This window comes from Crocodylus siamensis, chromosome 13 (assembly GCF_052110815.1).
Source record: "Crocodylus siamensis isolate JL-2025a chromosome 13, ASM5211081v1, whole genome shotgun sequence".
Classification (NCBI taxonomy): Eukaryota; Metazoa; Chordata; order Crocodylia; family Crocodylidae; genus Crocodylus; species Crocodylus siamensis.
The window spans coordinates 28,934,065-28,954,162 of record NC_143407.1 but is presented as its reverse complement, the minus strand read 5'-3'; the positions used below and the strand labels follow the sequence as shown (position 1 = coordinate 28,954,162).

General features: G+C 50.9%; 1 protein-coding gene and 1 long non-coding RNA gene across 4 annotated transcripts in view; one reads left to right on the top strand and one right to left on the bottom strand.

Annotated features, from left to right (window-relative positions):
• The window catches only part of LRRC75A (leucine rich repeat containing 75A), a 167,191-nt gene that overhangs the window by 12,817 nt on the left and 134,276 nt on the right, over nt 1-20,098 (bottom strand). The gene's annotated exons all lie outside the window — the stretch shown is intronic.
• The window catches only part of LOC149854147 (uncharacterized), a 56,735-nt gene that overhangs the window by 27,470 nt on the left and 9,167 nt on the right, over nt 1-20,098 (top strand). For both annotated transcript variants that reach the window (XR_016438899.1, XR_016438898.1), the window contains one exon: nt 19,900-20,089. This is a non-coding gene — a long non-coding RNA (uncharacterized LOC149854147). The remainder of the gene's footprint in view (nt 1-19,899; nt 20,090-20,098) is intronic.

Genomic DNA, 20,098 nt, shown 5'->3' with positions numbered 1-20,098 from the left:
CAGCGTGGGGACCCCCCCAGGACAGCAGAGGTGCCCCCCCAGGGGTGCATCACCTGGGGGCTGCTCTGAGTTTTGCCCAGTTGCTGCCCAGCTCATGGCCATTTATTTGCCTTTTGGGGCCCCGGGGGCAGGTTGACCGTGGTCTGAGCCAGGCCCCGGGGTGGGGACTTGACACAGCCGCACTCTGCAGGGCCACTGCTGCCCGCAAGCCAAGTCTCCCCCAGAGCGGGGGGCCAGGGCACGGTGCTGTGACGCAGGGGCAGGGGGTCTGGACTCACTTGTGGCTGGAGGCCTCCGAGCCCCCTTCTCTGCACCCCTCGGCTGGGCTCATGCAGGAGCTGGGACCCCGTGGTAGCCCCTGCCGAGCAGCCGGAGAAGACCGGTCCCCACAGGTCAGGGGGACGTGCCGCACGGCCTTGCTTTCTCCTCCCAGCCACGGCCATTACAATGGCCCTTGGCCCGCAGAGGCTGGGCAAAACAAGAGTGAAAACCGGGCCTGGAGGACACAGTGCCAAACCCAGAGGCCCTGTCTGACCGCACGGGGCCTTGGCCACCAGGCCGCAAGCCAGGCCGGGCCACCACCTTCCCGGGGCTCCCCTTGTCGTGGGGCTGGCACGTGCGCGCAGGGACAGAGTCAAGGGGCCCAGAAGTGAGGGGCAGACCTAGCCGGGTCCTGTGGTGCACGGTGCTGGGCCCCTCAGTGTGGGTGCTGGGGGCCTGGGTTCAGGTCCCAGCTTCTCCCTGTTTTGCGGGGAGGCACGGTCCTCTTTCCGTGGCGGGGCCTGGCCACTGCGCCTCAAGGGGCCCACGGCCGCAGCAGCTCTCAGCCTTCCCTGGTACTCCGGTGGTAAGGGTGCTACTCTAGGTGGCAGAGGTGGTGGGTTCAAGCCCTGCCCTGGCTCTCAGTGAGTCCCTGGGGCTGTGCGGAGGTCAGCTGGGGAAGGTCTCAGCCTGTGACCCCAGGTTGAACAGTAGGGGGGTTTTTTTTGCACTTTGAAGCCCCCAGTTTTCCTGGTAAAACCAAGGCCCAAAAAACCCCGGCTCGCCGCCGGGTGGTTCAGGACAGATCCAAGTGGGCTACAACCTCAAGTCCCCTCCGACTCGCAACTGCGATCACCCCTGAGCTCCAGCTAGAAGGCAAGCGCCGGAGGGGGAAACGGTTGCGTAGTAGATGGCGGCCAGGGGACTCAAGCCGATCAGGGACGTGAACCCGCAGCCCCTGCCACCGGCGGCAGTGCCCCGAACCACCCAGCCGTAAAGGGCCAGCACGTCAGCGCCCTTCCCGCGCCCCTCTTGACTCGCCCGCCGCCCCGCAGGCAAGCACTCACCGGCGGCCTGCCCCGCCCCTAACGGCACCGGCACCGGCACCCCCAGCCCCGGGCAGCGCGCCTCCACCGGGCCCACAGGGAGCCCCAGGGCCCCCCCCCGGCAGGGGCACAGGCTGGGGAGCTGCACCCGCTCGCGTGGCCCCGCCAGGCCCGGCCTTGACGCATCCCGGGGCCGCTCCCGGGGGGGGGGCTTCCCTACACGGGGGCTCCACTCGCGGCAAGGGGGCAGGGGCCGCCCCCAGCCCCTCTGCACGCCCCCCGCCCCGAAACAGCGGCCGGCCCGGGCGGCCCCGCGCTCCGCGCACCCGCGCCGGGGTTTGCCTCCTCCGCGGCCCGCGCCCCGCGCCTCTCTCCCCCCCACCCCGCATCAGCCGGTCCGAGCGCGCGTGCGCAGAGCCAGGCTTCGGGCACACGACCCCCCCGCGGCCCGAGGCGGCTCCGTCACCGACAGCTCCTGGCACCGGCGGGGGGGCCCGCCCTGAGCTCGGCACGAGCCGCCCCTGCCCGCCCGGACCAAGCGCGGAGCGCAGGCCTGGGGGGGGGGGGGGGGGGGGGCGCGCCGGGACGAGCCCCCGGCCCCGCGGGGAGGCGGCTCCTCGCCAGGCGCTAAGTGCAGCCCCGGGGCAGCCGCGCCTCGCCGGGGGGCGGGGGAGCCACTCCCGCCAATCAAGGCTGCCCGGGCGGGGCCTCGTTAGCACTGATTGGAGCCCGGGTTCAAGCCCTGGGCGGGGCGAGGCTCTGACTTGTGTCTTGATTGACGGAACTATCCTCCCCACCCCCCAGGCCAGGGCAGGTGCCGGAGGAGCGCGGGGGGTCGGGAGGAGCCTCCTTCCCGCGGGGCTGCGCTCCGCGGGGGGCTCGTGTCCGTGTCGCGCTTGGTCCGGGCGGGCAGGGGCGGCTCGTGCCGAGCTCAGGGCGGCCGCCCCCGCCGGTGCCAGGAGCGGGGAGCGGTCGGTGTCGGACCGGCTGATGCGGGGGAGAGAGGAGCCGGGCGCGGGGCGCGGGGGTCCGGGCCGCGGAGGAGGCAAACCCCGGCGCGGGTGTGCGGAGCGCGGGGCCGCCCGGGCCGGCCGCTGTTTCGGGGCGGGGGGTGTGCAGAGGGGCTGGGGGCGGCCCCTGCCCCCTTGCCGCGAGTGGAGCCCCCGTGTAGGGAAGCCCCCCCCCCCGGGAGCGGCCCCGGGATGCGTCAAGGCCGGGCCTGGCGGGGCCACGCGAGCGGGTGCAGCTCCCCAGCCTGTGCCCCTGCCGGGGGGGGGCCCTGGGGCTCCCTGTGGGCCCGGTGGAGGCGCGCTGCCCGGGGCTGGGGGTGCCGGTGCCGGTGCCGTTAGGGGCGGGGCAGGCCGCCGGTGAGTGCTTGCCTGCGGGGCGGCGGGCGAGTCAAGAGGGGCGCGGGAAGGGCGCTGACGTGCTGGCCCTTTACGGCTGGGTGGTTCGGGGCACTGCCGCCGGTGGCAGGGGCTGCGGGTTCACGTCCCTGATCGGCTTGAGTCCCCTGGCCGCCATCTACTACGCAACCGTTTCCCCCTCCGGCGCTTGCCTTCTAGCTGGAGCTCAGGGGTGATCGCAGTTGCGAGTCGGAGGGGACTTGAGGTTGTAGCCCACTTGGATCTGTCCTGAACCACCCGGCGGCCGGCCGGGGTTTTTTGGGCCTTGGTTTTACCAGGAAAACTGGGGGCTTCAAAGTGCAAAAAAACCCCCCTACTGTTCAACCTGGGGTCACAGGCTGAGACCTTCCCCAACTGACCTCTGCACAGCCCCAGGGACTCACTGAGAGCCAGGGCAGGGCTTGAACCCACCACCTCTGCCAGCACCCTTACCACCGGAGTACCAGGGAAGGCTGAGAGCTGCTGCGGCCGTGGGCCCCTTGAGGCGCAGTGGCCAGGCCCCGCCACGGAAAGAGGACCGTGCCTCCCCGCAAAACAGGGAGAAGCTGGGACCTGAACCCAGGCCCCCAGCACCCACACTGAGGGGCCCAGCACCGTGCACCACAGGACCCGGCTAGGTCTGCCCCTCACTTCTGGGCCCCTTGACTCTGTCCCTGCGCGCACGTGCCAGCCCCACGACAAGGGGAGCCCTGGGAAGGCCCCAGCCCCTGTCTGCCTCATGTGTTTCACGCTTGCTTTCCCTCATGGCGCTTGCCCAGGCGCTGCAGGCCAAGGGCCATCGTATTTGCAATGTGGCAGAGGACTTGTTCCAGCCACCCATGCTTTTGTCCAGGCAGCTCCCATGGCCCTAAACAAAGCGAAGCCGTGCAGTACTTGCCCCTGGGCTGCGCGGACTGGTCTTTGCCGGCTGCTCAGCAGGGACCACTGCAGGGTCCCAGCTCCTGCACGAGCCCAGCCAAGGGGGTGCAGAGAAGGGGGCTCAGAGGCCTCCAGCCGCAAGGGAACCTGGATCCCCAGCTCATGCTTTGCAGCACCATGCCCAGCCCCCCAGCTCTCAGGGAGCAGAGCACAGATATGTGGGGACCTAGGGAAGGCCTCCTGCCCAAATACAACCCCCGGGGCCTGGTTAGACCAAGGTCGAGCTGTGGAGCTGCCTCTGGGGCCCGAAAAGGCAACTTATGGGACAGGGAAATCTGGGCGAGGGGGATCCCCTACCCTCCATCAATGCTGACCTCGTGAAGGAACACCTTGAGAAGCTGGATACCTTCAAGTCAGCTGGCCCTGACAACCTGCACCCCAGGGCACTCAAGGAGCTGGCGAGCGTCATAGCCCAGCCCCTGGCATGAGTCTTTGAAAACTCCTGGCGCTCTGGCGTAGTGCCCGAAGACTGGAAGAAGGCCAGTGTGGTGCCGATCTTCAAGAAAGGGAGGAGAGTGGATCTGGCTAACTACAGGCCCATTAGCCTGACTTCTATCCTGGGGAAGATCTTAGAAAAGTTTATTAAGGAGGCCATCCTTGATGGACTGGCCCAGGCTAACATCCTAAGGGACAGCCAGCACGGGTTTGTTGCGGGTAGGTCTTGTTTGACCAATCTCATTTCCTTCTATGACCAGGTGACCTATCACCTGGACAAGGGAGAAGAGATTGATGTCATATATCTTGACTTCAAAAAAGCTTTTGATCTGGTATCCCATGATCACCTCTTGGCCAAACTGCCCAGTTGTGGCCTTGGCTCCACCACGATCCGCTGGCTGGGAAATTGGCTCCGTGGTCGGACCCAGAGGGTTGTGACTGATGGCAGTCACTCATCGTGGTGCCCTGTGACCAGTGGGGTCCCTCAAGGCTCTGTCCTGGGACCCATACTGTTCAACATCTTCATTAATGATGTGGACATTGGAGTCAGGAGTGGACTGGCCAAGTTCGCCGATGAAACCAAACTTTGGGGCAAAGCATCCACGCCAGAGGACAGGCGGGTGATCCAGGCTGACCTGGACAAGCTCAGCAAATGGGCAGACGAGAACCTGATGGTGTTTAACACCGAAAAATGCAAGGTTCTCCACCTTGGGAGGAAAAACCTGCAGCACCCTTATAGGCTCGGCAGTGCTACGTTGGTTAGCACTACAGAAGAAAAAGACTTGGGGGTCATCATTGACCACAAGATGAACATGAGCCTGCAATGCGATGCTGCGGCTAGTAAAGTGACCAAAACGCTGGCTTGCATCCATAGATGCTTCTCGAGCAAATCCCGGGACGTCATTCTCCCCTTGTACTCGGCCTTGGTGAGGCCGCAGCTGGAGTACTGCGTCCAGTTTTGGGCTCCACAATTCAAAAAGGATGTGGAGAAGCTTGAGAGAGCCCAGAGGAGAGCCACGCGCATGATCAGAGGTCAGGAAAACAGATCTTACGATGACAGGCTGAGAGCCACGGGACTCTTTAGCCTGGAAAAGCGCAGGCTCAGGGGTGATCTGATGGCCACCTATAAGTTTATCGGGGTGACCACCAGGATCTGGGGGAACAGCTGTTCACCAGAGCGCCCCAAGGGATGACGAGGTCGAACGGTCACAAACTCCTGCAAGACCGTTTCAGGCTGGACATAAGAAGAATTTCTTTACTGTCCGAGCCCCCAAGGTCTGGAACAGTCTGCCAGCGGAGGTGGTTCAAGCACCTACATTGAACACCTTCAAGAGTAAATTGGATGCTTATCTTGCTGGGATCCTATGACCCCAGCTGACTTCCTGCCCTTTGGGCAGGGGGCTGGACTCGATCTCCCGAGGTCCCTTCCAGCCCTAGTGTCTATGAAATCTATGAACTTGCCACATGTCAGGCAGCCGCTGGGCAGAACCCGCACCAGCACCCCAGGGCCTGCTGGCCTTGTACAGGGGTCCCAACACTGCCCAGGAGGCCACTCACCCCCCCACAAGTTACAGTCGTGGGAAGGCGCCAGAGCTGTGCGAGGGGCAGGCCAGCGGCTCCCGCTGCGGGATGCCCTCCTCCACTCTGCACTGGGAGGCAGAGCCTTGCTGAGCCCGGGGGCGCACACGAGCTCCTCTGCCCTCCTGGCAGGTGCCCTGCCTGGTGCTAGATCACGACCACCCCCTGGCACAGACCCATCTGCAGCAACCCCTCCTCCAGCCCTCGTCCAAGGCAGGAGCCTGCTCCCGCTGGCCACGGCCCCTGTGTCCCTAAGGGAGCCTTGGGCCTGCTCCTGAGAGCCGGGGACTCCTGCAGGCAGCCAGGACCTCCCTCTCGGGGTGGAGGGGAAGGACCCCTGGGACTGCTGACCTGTCTGGCTCCGGGAGTGCTTGACCCCAGGCACAGGTGGGGCTCCCTGGGGCTGGCCGAGGGAGCTCCCTGCCCCTGCCCGGAGCCCCGGGGGCGGCAGGACCTTGCTGCTGGCTGGCAGGAGTCGCGGCCTTCCCCACACTCACTGAGGCCGGGGGCTGCTCCTGCCCTGCCTGCTCCGGCTCTCAGGGCCTCGGAGGCAGGCATTACGAGGCAGAAGCCACAGACAGACGTGACAGAAGAGAGGAAGAGGGTCTGAGACGATTCCTCCGTGTAGGTATTTCATCTGTTGGTTGCTTTGCCACCCGCCTGCTTCACTATGAAAAGGTGTGCAGAAACCACTGGGGTCACCTGCTGAGCAGTCCGCCTGTGCTGTTCAGCGACGCTGAGCCTTTGCTGCTAGATGCCCTGTAGCACCAGGACCCTAGTGCTGGTAATGGCTGCCTCTCGCTCTTTAATCTGTGGTATTTTGTCTGAGTCTGGACAAAAGTTATTTATGACTCCTGGGTCCCTCACTGTTACCAGCTGTAATTACATCTGTTGTTCTGGTGTCAGACAGGTGAAGGACCCTCCTAGTTTGATTAGTTTGACAGGCCCTGCACTATGCACCACAGGGCCCCAGCTGGTTCAGCCGCTGGGGAATTTGTTCTGCTCCTTTTCAGCTGTGGTACTAAAGCCCAGAAAGTTTGGCTTTCCGGATTCAGCTCTGTCCCACATAGCTGTTTACCAGCCAAACCCACACAGCCTTGCCCTACCATTTCTGGGTTAAGAAACAGCATCTTTCAACTCATTCTTTCAGGTGATCCAGCCGAATCACAAGCACAGCAGGAGAGAGGAGTCTGGTACAGCAGGCAGCCTAAGCCACTGAATACATTTCAGGACTTCTAGCAGCAGGAGACCAAGTTTGATGTAATGGTCTGATCGATAGCCCTGATTTGGTAAAGTGTTTATTTGGTGCTATACAGGCTTGTGCTTTACCAATAAACAGATCTGAAGCCTGATAATCACTTCTGGAAATCATGCAATGTAGACCCAGCTTGGAACAGGAGGCAAATCATATTTGAAGCACTTTACAAATCCTGGATCATTAAGTGAGTCCCTACAACTTACTATACATATTACCTTGATATTAAAAGCCGCTGCAGGAGTTTGGGCCCATCAAGTGAGACTAAAGACAGCTCGTGTTAAGATTTATTCCAAAAATTTCAGTCTTGGGTGTTCCCTGGGTAGGGTTATTCATGTGTGCAGTTTGGCAACTAGAGTCAAACCCTTTCTGCAAACAGCTTTAATAACTCATGTTTTCTGATGGCTTAGTTCAAGAACGCATTAAATTCCATATAATAGCTGATTTTATTTCAGCCACACGAAAGGTAGGAAAGTGTGGGAGATACATTGTTGAGGTGGCATATGTGCATGTCCTTTTAGCTCATATTAATACCCAGAGCACCTCCTGCCCTATTACTAAAGCATGTATTAGAATATGTATGTTGTTTAGAGCAGATACTTCCACTAACAGCCCTCACTGTCTCCTCTTGGGAAACTATGAATAACAGGATACACAGCTTTTCACCTTTGACTAGCAAGAGCAAATGCAGCCCTACCTAGCTGGTAGTCTTTGCTATTTAACACCTGGGGTGCTGAAGTGAGGTGATGGTCGCTAAAAGACACATTCAGTCAGTGCAACACCCAGGCCAGCCTGGATTGTCAGTGTTCCCAAACTTGGGGGGGGGGGTTGGATCCAATACTCCTGCACTGTCCCTGTAAAGAGATGGATTGTGAGTCAAAGTTTGGATCTGGGGCTAAGTTATTCGCATCACGAGGTGTTGGAAGCCTAGTGCTAATAGCGTTCTGGACTTTTAGCAAGCGAAAGCATGTTGAACACAAATGGGAGAAAAAAAACCAACCCAAACCAAACCAAACCACAAAACCGTAAATTCTTAGAAATAAATCCTTCTGGAAGCTCTTGTTAAACTCATTTCCAAAAGTATTTTTCTGGGCTGCTGATTTTACACAGCAATCCTGACATGAAAATGCCTAGCTAGCAGGAGAAGGACAAACAGCTAGCTGGTATTGTTTTCCCTAGTTTATATCAGATCTTACTGGAGCTTTCTTTTTCCAATAAGAGTTCATGCAGTGGAAGTGCTCCAGCTAAATAACTTTGTATTAAGGTTCAGTAAGTCCATTAATGATGTACTGAGGCTTAATATACATTGAGCCTTGCTAAAATCTCTAATGTACCTTGGGGACCTTCACATTACAGCAGCAACACTTAACCTAGTGACAGTTCCTGGTTTTCTGCATTAGTTGATACAAAACACCTCTGCAGTAGTTTAACAAGATCCACAACTATATTTATCCCTTTACATTTAAATTGTATGTGGGCAGAAAGACCATCATTAATCTGACATGGCACTTTCTACAATTAGTTATTCAAGCAAGACTGGGGAACAAGACCATTAAAACAATTAAATATTATCATTACAAAGAGACAAAAGTCTGCAGCCTGATATTGGGAAACAAGTGTAGCCTCATAAATGAGAATTTTCTTCCCATATATTCCATGTGCAAGGCAGAATGATTAGCTAACTGAGCAATATGTGTCTTTTTAGGGTGATTAGGTAATTCCAGCACAAGCAGTTCCCCATCCCCCTCCCTGCCCCCTTCCAACCATGGACTGACTTCTAGTTTTTTGAAACAGCACTTTGGATAGCTGCAGTCAACAGCCAGCCTGGTGTCTGCTTGATCTAAAGAAGTCTGAATTTAGGGATATCTTGTGACACAAGGTATCACAGGCAATTAAAGGCAGACAAGAACTGCATACTTCCTTCTGATTAGCTGTCTTAACACATGGCTACCTCACGCTTGCTACAGTAGAGTCTGTATTTTCTACTTTGTAAGACTATGAGATATGCTATAGGCAAGTGACTTCACTTGTGTGTCCTTTTCTAAGCGTTTCTGAAATGGGCTGACAGAGGGTAGCTCTCATGTTAGCCAAAATGCCTCCGTCTGCCACTCAAAGTTAAACTGATTAAATATTAGCTTTTCTGCAGGTAAATTACAGTGGAGCTTGCTTTGAAATTTTGCAATTACAATGGTAGTTTCTGGTGTCCCTCCCTCCGGTGCCTTGCAACAATTACCTCATCAAGGGTTTGCTTGTAAAGAGCAGCTTTTGTCCAAGAAACTTGCTTGTGTGAAACACTGTCAAAGTGGAGATGGGGCAGTTGATCACCACTGGAAGGTAGTACAAGAAAAGCAGGCTCAAACAAGCATTGAAAGCAGGGTGCAGAGATCTTCGGAAACCAAAATATGGGGGGGTTGTGCCCACTGCAGAGGGTCATGCGCAAGATGATGCAGTGCTGAAAGCAGGACAACTGAAGGCCCAGTTCTGAAGTGTCCTCACAGAGTGGTAAAGGTGCTTGGTCCCTTGCAAGATCAGGCCAAAAGAGAAGTGTTCATGGAAGGGACAGCAAGGAAGAGAGAGCAGAGAAGCAGAAGGAGAGCATGGGTCAGGGAAGGTCTTGAAGGATGGCAGCAATGTGGCTTAACACAATCTGGGAAGATGATAAAAGGGTTTGGGGAATGGGAGGACAGAGGGGAAGACCATACACAGCACTCTCACCTATTAGGACTACTACAAATTTGCGCAAAGCAATAAAGCTGGGGAGCATGTGGTTTTCTGTCAAAAAGATACCAATGGGGAGAGAAGAGAAACTGCCGCACTTTCTTTCTGAAGGATTCTCCACATCTGCTGAGAACAGCACTTGCTGCTTATAGAATCACAGAAGCATAGACAGCGAGGGCTGGAAGGGACTGCAGCAGGTCACAGCTAGTCCAATCCCCTGCTTAAAGCAGGACCAGCCCCAACTACATCATCCCAGCCAAGCTTTGTCTAGCCAAGTTTTGAAAACCCCCAAGGACGGAGCTTCCGCCACCTCTGGGTATCTTGTTCCAGTGTTTTACTACCCTCCTAGTGAGAAAATCCTTCCTAATATCCAACCTAACCTCCCCTTACTGGAACTTGAGACCGTTGCTCCTCGTCCTTTCATCTGCCACCACTGAGAACAGTCCAGCTCCATCCTCTTTGGTACTGCCCTGCAGGGAGTTCAAGCCTGCTATTAAGTCTCCTCTTCTCTAGACTAAATAAGCCCAGTTCCCTCAGCCTCTCCTCACAAGTCATGTCCCCCAGCCCCCAAACCATTTTTGTTGCCCTCCACTGGATTCTCTCCAATTTGTCCACATCCTTTCTGTAGTGGGGGCCCAAAACTGAACAAAGGACTGCAGACGTGGCCTCACCAGTGCTGAATAGAGGGGAATAATCACTTCCCTTGACCTACTGGCAACACACCTACCAATGTAGCCCACTATCCCGTTATCCTTTTTGGCAACTAGGGCACACTGTTGGCTCATGTACATCTTATTGTCCACTGTAACCCCCAGGTCCTTTTCTGCAGAGCTGCTGCCCAGCCGGTCAGCCCCCAGCCTGTACCGGTGCATGGGACTGGTCTGTCCTAAGTGCAGGACTTTGCACTTGTCTTTGTTGAACCTCAAGAGATTTCTTTTGGCCCAATCTTCCAATTATATGGTGGGATGAGTTTTTCATGCCCTGAAGAATCTGTATTTATACAGCATGCTCAAGGAATCTCTCAAATCGCCAGTGCAGGCTGACCCACATTCTTGTGTTGAATTTCTCATTATTCTGCAACTGCTGCTATCTGCCTTCCAAGACAGTCCTACAGCATTTAATGCAAATAAATTGTCTATGGGTGATCTGAACCATCCAGGAAAACAGGATAGAAAATATACATGCCCAGAAACTTTGTAGGATGAGCCCAAATCTCTATAGAAGGATCTTATTACTCAAAAACCTTTAACATGTATGAATGAATGTCCGTAGAACCATGCTGGTCCCTTAGATTCTCTAAGACTTTTGCATAAAAGCAGGCACAGTTGTGGTGAGGCTACCATATACTCTACTGTTTTGAAAATAATGAATGGCATTTGTCATTGACAATGGCAAACGTAATGATGGCTGTGTATAGATATACGTGCATTAAAACTGTGGTAACTTATTTCTTCAAAGAGTTGGTGTCAGAGGCTGCAGAGTGGAAAATGGAACGGGGATTTTAACAGGACCAAGAACTATTTTTTTTCCCAGGCTGGAACACTTCGTAAACTGTTCAAATGTCATAGCAGTGATGATATGCAAAATCAAAGGAAACACAAACAAGGGAATCTCTTTTGGTTTTTATTCAGGGCATTGATGGGAAAGGCAGCACTAATGCTTTAAACCCACACTGAGCTATTGAGTCTTTTCCTTGGAGGGTGGCTGAACAGCTCCAGAAATGAAGTGGAAGCTGACCAGTAGCTTAGAGAGGAACTGCAGCAAGAAACATATAGGGTGTCACTAGCAAGAAAGATTTTTAGTGAACCCCCCAGAGAAACTGTTCAAAATAATGAGTTGGGGACAGCGCCAAAAAGACTCTTCCCTGCTCTAGGAAATTAGCAATTACTTTTAGTTTGTTCTCAAAAGTGTTGGCTGTAGCTACAGCTCACTCTACAAACTGCAATACTTTCAAAGGGCATCCAAAGTCCAGAGTTAGATCCTTGCATTGGCTTCTCATTAGTGTAAAAAGGTGTGAACTTGTGAAGGGCACCAACACTTGAACATTAAGATGTTTTCACTACAGAGCCAATGAAGGAGGTTAATTGTGAGTGTAATATGTGGGAAGACATTCTCCGATCACCTCTTGCAAGCTCTTTATTCTTGCTTCCAATAAAGTCAAACACTACTGTACTAGACCAGACACTTGAGACGTTGAGAAAAGAGGGTCAACCTATCTGGCACAACCTCTCCGTGCAACTCCGTGGGATGAATCGGGTCCAAAGCTATTACTATTTAGTTTAGAGAAATCAAAGAAGGAACATGATAGAGGTATATAAAGTAATGCAAGGTCTAGAGAAGGTTGATCCAGTTTTTCACTTCCCAAGAGATGAACTGAAGGACACCCAATGAAATTTAAAGACACGTTATAAAACTGGAGAAACGTTACCTACAGCTTAATTTAATCTCTGTTAGTCACTGCCATGAAACACAGTTTGAGGCCCAGGGTTCTGTAGGTTTCTAAACACGTGCGACACTTCTGTGGCTTACGGCAAATGCCAAAAGTCACACCACGATAAAGTTATTGGCTGGGCTTATGCACTCCTGTCTGAGGATCTTGGTCTCATCTACCTGTCTGAGGTTACAAGAAAGCATGTAGGCAGTTTCCCTTAAAACTATCCTCCGAGAACCCTAGCATAGGGCATTAACAGGTACAGGATTGTGAACAAGATGCATTATTGCTCTGCCTGTATGGCAGTTTCTGGCAATAAGTGTGTTTGCCAAGCAGCGCTAGCTGTGTCCGTATGTGATAGACACAGCTGGTGACAAAAGATGTCACAGGCCACGGGGCACACTTTTTTGTGCAGCTGCTCCTTCTTCAAAGTATTAGCAGCATGCAGAGTTACTCCCAGAGCAAAGATGTGTCAGGCTCAGAGCAGCAAGGACTGACTCTTTCTAGGTAGGTTCAGAAGTTGGTTTTTTCCAAGAAGCTGAAGATTAGGATTATGATCAACTTGGTACTGAAATGTGGGTGATCAAGTGATTTCTGGACTCAAAGCCTTGACACAGATAGGCCAGAGTCAAAACTGTGGAAGTCTGAAGACATTCAGATCTGGGTCTAGGTGTGTAAACTCAGGCCTCTCTCTCTCGCAGACAGTTTTTCCTCTCCGTGCTTTGGAATTTGTATTCCATTGTGATTATGCAAGAGGCTGGCTCAGCTAATTGTTTACTGCCACAGAAAGCTTTAGGGGATTATTAGTCTGTGTATGTTTAAGCCGTTGTTTTTCACAAGGTCTTAACAAATGAACAGCCTGGAAAGGTCTCTGACCTCCTTCTAAGGAGACTTTGGCTAAAGTGGGTTTATATGAAATGCTCCGAGCTTACCAATGAATGTGTAAAAAATTCGTAAAGGCTTTGCCAGCATGAAGGAAGATACCAATGGGAATTAGTTATTTTCATTCTCTTCTTGCTCCAAGAACCTTTGTAATTCTGTATTTTCCACTTTTATGAAATCTAGACATCTCACCAGCTGCTAACCTCTAAGCATGCTGTCTGGATTGGAGGAAGGCAGAACCAGACCACTGATTATAGTGACCACTGCTAACAAGATTCCAGTCTAACAGTGATTGCCAGCATTCATCAGATCTTGTGTTCAGACCAATTTTTGCCCTTCAGTGATCCCAAAAGTCATTTCATGCCTTTGTAATTGGTCAGTTTATAAAATGGGAAGAATAACTACTGCTGAGAGACCTCTAGCGAATAATACAGCACTCTGCCGAACACACGCACACCACTCTTCTTGCAAGGCACTTGGATCATTAAGGCGCCAGGATAGTATCTGTCTCTCAGCAGTGCTAGAAGCTTAATCTATATCTGTGCTGCATAGGACCTCTCTCACTCAGTTTTGGGTTTTCATGGATTTGCAGACACTATGTCTCAAGGGCAAGTAAATACTCTGATGACTGAGGGCAATTGAGGGTACTGCTATTGTAGACAAACTACAGGAGAATTGTTGTACTGGAAAGTATGCGTACTAATTCTCCCAGGGCACTCAGCACATATCCCTCTGCTGTTCTAGATGGTACATCCATCACTTGACTGAAGAGAATGCATTGGAAGTTGAGAAAGGAATATACTATAAATCAGGTAGTTATTCACAGAGCAGCCTAGGCACCTGGGCATCCCTCAGGCACATCTGCAAAAGGCATCAATTATGTCTTCGACATGACAGCAGCATCAACCATGCTGCTGGCTGGTGTCAAAGAGAGGTTCTTCAGGGCTGGCTGGTCAGCACTGGGCAGATGCTTTGGGTGGCTGTCTGTGCTGGCCCCAAATGAGTCTGCTTTGCCAAAACTGTTTGCATGCCATTAAAAAGACACAAAACTCCTACAGCCACCATCTTACCTCCCAGGGGGTCTACACTGGCATGGCTGATTGTCAACCAACAGAACTGCAACCAAAAAAAAGCAAAGACTGCAGGCAAGTGAACCAAGTGAGTGGTATTTGCCAGCCTAATAATTTACTAAACATTGTGCATATTCAGCTTTAACAAGAATCATTTCAGTGACAGTTTTTTGGATATTTAAGCTTGTGTACACTTAAAATATTTTCAAATGTACTCCATGTTTTGTAATTTTCTGACACTCAGTGGTGGTATAGCCCTTAATTAAATCAATGAAACAAGGCAGTTAGCAAAGAAATTGTAAACACTGCCAGAACAGTACTTTGCTCAATTGCTTTTGATCCAAACTGTCATTAGAATCCAGTCTTAATTGCAAGTGAGACGCTGCAATCCAGGTTAGGGCAATGCAATAGGTGCCTGTCATCTCCACTTCTATAGCCTAAAGGAGACACCATGCATGTGGCAGTAAATATGAAAGGAGTGAAGGTGGGGGCTCCCTGCACTGAGGCTTCCCCTTCCAAGGGTGTAAGGGGACCCCATGACTTGCCAGGTCCTGCCCAAAACAGGCAGAAGAAGAGAGCAGCAATGGGGAAGAGGCAGGGACTTGACTCCAGGCCCCATCGTTCTGCAGCCATGCACACCTACCCACCACAGGACTACCAGAGAGGCAGGCTGGGGGGTCTGGGCAAGTAGCTAAGGATCTTAAAGGAGCAAGATATAGGTAGTGTGCTAAAACTACTAACCTCCTAGAGGCTGGAGAATAAGAGAGCCAGACAGGGGTAATTCAAGGCATCTATAACACTCCACACAGCTTGGATCCTACCGTACTAACAGCAGAAATGTAATTCATGCCCACGTCCACAGGCCCCTTCTGATAAGACCAGAACTCCGCTCCCTTCCAAAAACATGTTTTAGGTAGTTGGAGGCCAGTTGTTAGCCATTCTTTGAGGACCTCACAGATGTGAGAAGGTACTTGGCCCACGCATTCGGAGCCTGCTGATCGTAGGGCCTGCCACCACTTCTCTCTCTTCTCAGACTCCAGGCAGTGGCGGTGAGGTTTGCTGACAGGAGAGCAGTGCCGACAATGCTGGAACGGACAGGGAGCAGCATCCATCCAGTGTTTGCCGGTGCCCCTCTGTCCAAATGCTGAAGCAGTTGTAACGCTGGAACACGAACACACGGCAGTGCATATCGCTGCTGTGTCAGCCATCTTAAAGTGCCAGCGTGGCTGGTTTGAGTAACTGCATCTTTAATTTCACGTGTAATTTGTTGGTAGTATTGCCCTAGCCCCAGGCTAAATATGGATCCAGACCTGCATCTCATGTATCTTACAGCATTTTGAGTCTGATGGGCTTGTGAGTTTAATATCCCCATGTTCAAGGGTGTTGGAGTTTGGGATTTTGGTTGTAGCCACACTTCTGCTCTAGGGAGAAGTTCCCAGATCTGCACAGCTGCACCAGCTTTTGTATGGTAGGACCAGCAATTTTTTACACTGAGAGAGGGATGGCTACCTGCAAACATGAGAAATAGATGTCTTCTTGTATTAATGCTCTGTTCCTCCAAAGTGAATATATATAGTAATTGGTCTCTCTTCCCATTCTGATGGCTCACAGCCTTCTGCTAGTACAGTGAAAGACCCGACATCCTTCATGCCCGCAGGAAAAAGACAAAGCTATCATAAAGAGCAAAGATCTACATACAGGTAGATGACCAGAGCTCCCCAAGGGATAACAAGGTCTAACGGCCATAAACTCCAGGAAGGCCAATTAAGACTAGAATAAGAAAAAAGTTCTTTATGGTGCAAGTGTCCAGGGTCTGGAACAACACCCCCCAGAGATGGTGCAAGCACCTACTCTGGACTCTTTAAATTTTCCTTGCTGGGATCACTTGATCCCAGCTGACTTCCTGCCGATGGCGGGGGCGCTGGACTCAATCTCATAAGGTCCCTTCCAGCCCCTAATGTCTATGAAATCTATGAAAGTTAAGTAACAAGGAGTCTTGAGTTTGGTCAATGATGCCAAAACCGTAAGCTGACATCCTCTCACCCAGCTAACCTGAAGACTTGTATGAAAATGAAGGTGGCTGATGCAAAATCATCCAAGGGCAAAATGACAAGTTCCCTCTGGTTCCAGATGAAAGTCACACCCAAGGGAAACAGAGGGAAAGCAGGTACCAGCTTGGCTTGTGCTGGGATTAAGGAGAGCTGGACAGTACACGGCACCTCAGTTTAAAGAGAGAGCCAAATGCATTTAAAAGGAAAAACCAAACCAAACCATCTGGAATGCTTTACCATTACTCAAGTGTCATACCCGACCTCCGAGAAAGCTCTGAGAAATACCAAGAATTGAATCTTATACCTGATTTCTAAACTTGAAAAATAGCCAACCTGAAATCCTAGAACCAAATGCAGTGAACTTCTAGAGAAGTTCATATATCCAGATCCAAACTTGCTCCCCGCATCCCTAGTTTGGGAATCTAAATACAAAATATACAGATCAAGAGACTCTAGGGCCTCTATATGTCACAAGTATCAACACAATGATTATACTAGTTTCTGCAGAAGGCCCAGTGGGTAAAAGGCATATAGAAACTTTGTATAATAAGGAAAAGAAACCATGGGCCCTGACACACATTTAGACTTTGACCTCTAGATTATTCTTCATTTCAAATATGAGACCTGACTATGGGACAGCTGATTAGATCTAAAACAGCAATGGTTAAACCATAATTTTCACCATAAAAATGCCCCTGCTAAAATAACTGAGTTGCATGTGTATTATAGCCTTCATTTTCCAGTAGGAAAATTGTGTGCATTCCCAGCCAGTTCTACTCTGGAATATTAAATTGCAGCCGAAGCCTCAGAAATAATGTTTTTTGGAGGAAAGGAAATTTGTTCGATGCCAAGAGAATCCACAACGTATTTTGAAAGAATGGAATAATACTAGGAACATTGCTCCCATTATAACCTCCTCAATGGGAGACCAAGCAGAATAAGTATTTTAGCAAGTCTCTTTTTTCCTTTTCATCATTTTAATAATTGAAAAGCAAACTTCTGAAATGGCACATCTTGTGGAGATTTTATAGGGTGGCAAAAAGGAGAAAGCCTTTTAGATTTAAGAATAAGTTATCAATTTCTCTAAGCAGCCCCCCCTTGCTGACCCACCACCCAGTGAGTTCAGGACAGAAAGAGGGATTGAGCGTCACACAACTTCTTTTTTTACTTCTTTTCAGTCAGGCAAATATAGAAGCAAAACTCCAACATTAGAGTAATAAATAGGAACTGCATGAGGTTGGAGTTATTAAATATTTACCAAGGAAATAATATACAGCAAGTCTTACAACTTACCATCTGCACTAGCGATATTAAAACAATCTGGCTATAGACACTAACTTACTGGCTGGTGAATATCTGTATATATTAGCTGGAACTGCTTTTACCTCTTTATAATATAAGAAAAAAACATCTCTAGATTATGTTTAGCCTACTTAACATACCTGCAGTACTGCTTTGGTGCCTCTGTATTCTTTCATATGTTCTCATCCCAAAATTAACTTTATTTACTAAAGCCCCCACTTCTGCTCCCCTCATTATTTACCTTCCTTTCCTGTTAGATCCCCAAATGATCTTCTTTACCCTTTACCTTTCCTAAAACATGGAGATTGACCCTAACCCCTCAATGGACAGGAATATTTAGCCCCTTTTTCTTGTGGTGGGGGGTACCTGACTCCCACCCTAGTGGAGTCGTGGCACTATATTACAGTTCATTGCTCAGATGCCGTTTTCTGGAGGGAGTGCTGCAGAGTCATATTTCAGGCTCCCCCCCCACTCTCTTTACATGCTGCACGATATTCATACCCCTCTCCCACTCTCTTACACTTTACTTTAGCTTTAGAATATGTTTTCACTTCTCAGTTTCCTAATTAAGTCCATGTCCAACATTGTTGTTTGAGCTTCTTCACCACTTGCAATATTTCCCTTTCCATTTTTTCTTCTTCCATTTCTTTCATACCGTTATTCCACAGGGCGCAACGCAATATTAGCACTATTCGATGTGCAAACACCTACACATGATTCACAAAGCAAACTCAGAGATTTTAAATAGGAATCCATAGTGTCAAAAACATCCTGACCTGTTGGTGTCTTTCTGAGTTCTCTGCAACAGGAGAATTGCTTTGCTGTTTTGGCAGAGTCAAAAAAAGGAGTAAAAACCAAGAGCTGACATTTATTTTCTGAGGGGTGCCTTGGGTGTGAAAAGGTTGAGAACTGCTAGTCCAAAGGATGTGAGGCCACAATATAAAAGTCACTAGCAAATAGTTAGAGGTGTATTATTTGCTGCCAGTTTGTTTGTTCGTGGTTTTTTTTTAAAGACTAGTGGACATGTGGGTGAAAGAGGAAGGAGCTGCTAGGGCAGGATGCCTGTACTAAGTAGTTGGGGAAAAAGAAATGAGTTGGGTGGAGGTGGGTGGGATGGGATAATAAGCAGGGAAAAGAGCTGGAGAGAGCGGGAAGGAGAAGACACAGGAACTGGGGAACAGAAGATTTTGTGGATCTTAAAGATGCACCATGTACCAGCCAGATGCATCCAATGGGCAGGCAATAAGTTGGCCAAGAGCATGGCTGTGACTTCTAATTCCTAAATGGGCGGCATGTCAAAGGAATAAAGCCTAGAAAGATTTTTGTGCATCTGCTCAGGGGTTTATTTGTATTTTTTTTTGTTTTGCTTGCTTTTGGCTTCTAGAGGCTTATCATTTCTTGGCCAAATGCATGAGCAATAGGTAGTTCAAGAGCAAGGAGGAAATTTCCTTGATTCAGTCTTATAGAAACATTGAACAAGTGTCTTCCTCAGTTTACTTACCTCTTCCTTCAAAGATGACCCACAAAAAGGAGAAAGAAATGCTGAATACAGTTAGAGAGCAACATTAGTTACAGCAGCGTAGTGTGAGGTCCAGGCATTACGTGCTGACATCCTCAGCACTAGGTAAGTGTCAGACAGGAGCACAGAGACGGTGCTGTACCGTGGGTATCCAGTCTGTGCAATGGGGCTTAGACCCATGTTACAGGAGCATGGGAGGATTAAAGGTGTGGAAAGTCCTTGTGATTTGCAGGTGACAGGGAGTGGTAATAATTATGCAATCCGTCCCAACAGTGTGGAAGTAGCGGTGAGAGTCACCTCGGCCAACTGCAGGACCCTCAGAGCCCAGGTGTGGGGACCCGGGGTGGGGAGAAATGAGCAGTCCTAGAGAATCACAGATGCACTGAGTTGGACCCGGCCCCGAATGAGGCAATGGCCGCTTATGCCAATGGCAAACTTCCCACTGACAAATGGGTCCCACTGTAGTAAGTCCTACTGAATAAGAGAGACCTTCAAGGAAAGCGTGCAGAAACTGCCATAAAACTGAGCAGGACTGCATCAAGCTCCTCTTTGGGGCAAGTCTCTAGATTCAGTAGACGCAGCTTCTATTTATGCTTCATGTTTCTTTATATAAATTGCATTCCCTCAAAGGAAAGGAAAATAGAGCTTCAATAGGGGGTGAGGGGAAAGGGAAACTTCAGCTCTGATTCTTCAACTCGCTTTTCTCATCAGAAAGCTGGAAAAAAATATCGCCACTGTTCTTCCTGCAATTAAGAGAGCAACTGGCTGCCAGAGTATGTGCCTGGAGCTTCATTCCCCCCCATAACTGTTTATTTTATTGGAACACAGACCACATTTGGAAAAGTTTAAGCAACCAGTTGTCCCTTATTCCCTTGTTGCTCTGATGAGAGCCAGAACATGAGACACAGCAGTCGGCACTGCTTTCCAGGGCCTCTGACTCCAGCTGACCGGGGAACATGTTCTCTGGAAGACTGGGCTGCAGAGCCGGATCTGATGTCTTCCTTCTTTTTCTTTATTTTTGCTTCAGGGTTTGGCTTGTCTCGGTGCAGCCTTCAGCTGAGAATGGTATTCCTTGCCTCCACCTCCTACCTCCAAAGGAGGTCAAAGCATTGACATGGGTCATGAAGCTGTGAGCAATTCAAGGAGGATCAAAGGCAGGTTACCTGCTGCTCCCTCAAGTCAGATTGCCACGTGACACTACTTAGCTCCTGGCAGAGGTACATTCT